General features: G+C 37.1%; 1 pseudogene; it reads left to right on the top strand.

Moving 5' to 3' along the window:
• The first annotated feature begins 989 nt into the window (after nucleotides 1-989).
• LOC126068347 (olfactory receptor 12-like) lies at nucleotides 990-1,924 on the top strand (annotated as a pseudogene).
• Nucleotides 1,925-2,402: the final 478 nt, after the last annotated feature.

Below are 2,402 nucleotides of genomic sequence, written 5' to 3'. Positions count from 1 at the left end.
AGGGAGGAAGGAAGAAAGGAAGATAACAATGAAGCCTGATTTCATTGTGCTTAGTGAACGTAAGCAAAAATAACTTCTGCTTTTCACACATAAACTGTGTCACTGAGACTGTGTATACCACAGTAGGGACACAAATAATGGAAAACAAAGATATGAGGCTAATGTGTAAAAAGACATTGGCTCTATTTGTTACATGACTTTTCATGATGTCTGGAATCTTCTTTCTTCTAGATGGAAGACATATTCAATCATGTATCATTTTCTTACAGTAGGCAAAAAAAAAACAAATTGTTTATTATTATTATTTTTTTAGAAATTGAAACTGTCAGTTGAGCCATATTTTCCCTCTAAATAAAAATCTAAAGTAACTGATACTGTCTGTGAGAAATAGCCTCCACTCAGGGAGGCAACTTTCAATGGTAGAAAACTGAAAATGAATCAAGAAATCAAAAAAATCTTGGTTCCAGATATTTACCTAGAATCTCCATTTTCCCAGAGCACACCTAGAGGGGTAATTTGCATCATTTGCAAATAAATATAGCTAAAAGATGAACCAATCACATTGAATTGTTCACTAGGAAAAACCTGTTTATATAGTAATCCAGTATTAGCATTTATTACTGTTTTGGAAAATATTGGGAAAAATATGATGGAGCAAAAGATCTTCCATGCTAGTTCACCAGTTCTGTTATTTTTTACTAAAACAAGTATTCTGGTTACTTGTTTCTTTCCTTTTTTCCTATCCCTCCAGTTGCACTTAAGGAGCCTTAGTGGCACAATGGGAAAGTGCTAGGCTGCTAACCAAAAGGTTGGTGGTTCAAACCCACCCAGCTGCTCCACAGGAGAAAGGCCTGGTGATCTGCTCCCATAAAGATTACAGCCTAGAAAACCCTATGGGGCAGTTCTATGTTGTCACATGGCATCTCTCTGAGTTGAAAATCAACTTGACGGCACCTAACAACAACAACAGTTGCACTTACACCTCAGGCATGAAGAGTGAGCTGAGTAGGAATTACTCAGAGGTGACTGAATTTATTCTACTGGGATTCAGAACCCCTCCAGAGCTACAGATCCTCTTATTCCTAGTGATTTTGCTAATCTACGTAGTCATCGTGGTGGGAAATATCAGCATGGTAATTGTCATTAAGGTGGACTCCAGACTTCACACCCTTATGTATTTCTTCCTCAGAAACTTGTACTATTAGACATCTGCTACCCCACTGACATTGCTCCCAAAATTCTAGCAAACTTCTTTTCTAATGAAAAGAAAATTTCTTACAATGGCTGTGTAGCCCAGTTTTTCTTCTTTCCCCTCTTTGTCACAACTGAAGGCTTTCTTCTGGCTGTGATGGCATTTGATCGATTCTCAGCCATTTGCGCTCCTCTCCTTTAGCCAGTGTGCATGTCGCAGAAGGTCTGTGTTCGGTTGGTAACTGGCTCCTGTATCTGTGGAGTCATTAACTCCGTAGTACAAACAGGTTTCACCTTGAGTTTGCATTTCTGTGAAGAAAACAGATTGGACCACTTTTTCTGTGATGTCCCAGCCCTGATTGAGATCTCATGTGTTGACACCTTTGTGAATGAGATTGTGCTGTTTGTTTTCTCTGCTTTTATCATCATAGCTACGACAATGGTTATTCTGGTATCTTATGCTTACATCCTCTCCACTGTCTTGAAGATCCCCTCATCTCAGCGCAGGAGTGAGACCTTCCCCACTTGTGGTTCCCATATAGCAGTGCTGAGTTTATTCCATGGGACTGTGTTCTTCATGTATGCTCAACCTGGGACCATCGCCTCACCCCAGCAAAACAAGATCATTGCTGTGCTCTACAGACTTATAATACCAATGCTCAACCCTCTAATATACAGTCTGAGAAACAGAGATGTGAAAGATGCTGTGAAAAGAAAATTATGTAGGAAATAATCCTCTCACTGATGTTTTTAAGGCTATCAGTCAGTGGACACAATTTATTTTCTAAGACTTCTAGTTCAAAATATGTCTGGTTCCAGAATTCTTTTATCTAAATATGTACTCAGTGTATGGCATGTGAAATACTGTAAAAATGTAGTTTTACAACCTAGAAACAACCACTGTAAGCATTTTATTCTACTTTCTTATAATATTTATTAATCAAATGTAAATTAATTAAATTTAATGTATATGTATACATTTATGTACACACATATATATGTATTTCAAAATTGGGACCACACTTTAGGAATTTTTTCATTGTTATCTTTTCACTTAACTCATTTTGTTTACAGAGAAACATTTATCAATGTCATTAAATATTCTATAAATGTATGAATTTTGATATTTTTATAACATTGTAGAATATCAATGCACCATTATCTGCTTAAACGGCCCTTTTCACTACACATTTCCTGCACTGCAGTGGGAT

This window comes from Elephas maximus, chromosome 27 (genome assembly GCF_024166365.1).
Source record: "Elephas maximus indicus isolate mEleMax1 chromosome 27, mEleMax1 primary haplotype, whole genome shotgun sequence".
NCBI classification, from domain to species: Eukaryota; Metazoa; Chordata; class Mammalia; order Proboscidea; family Elephantidae; genus Elephas; species Elephas maximus.
Note: the sequence above shows the minus strand (reverse complement) of the source record. Positions and strands in the feature narration are given on the sequence as shown.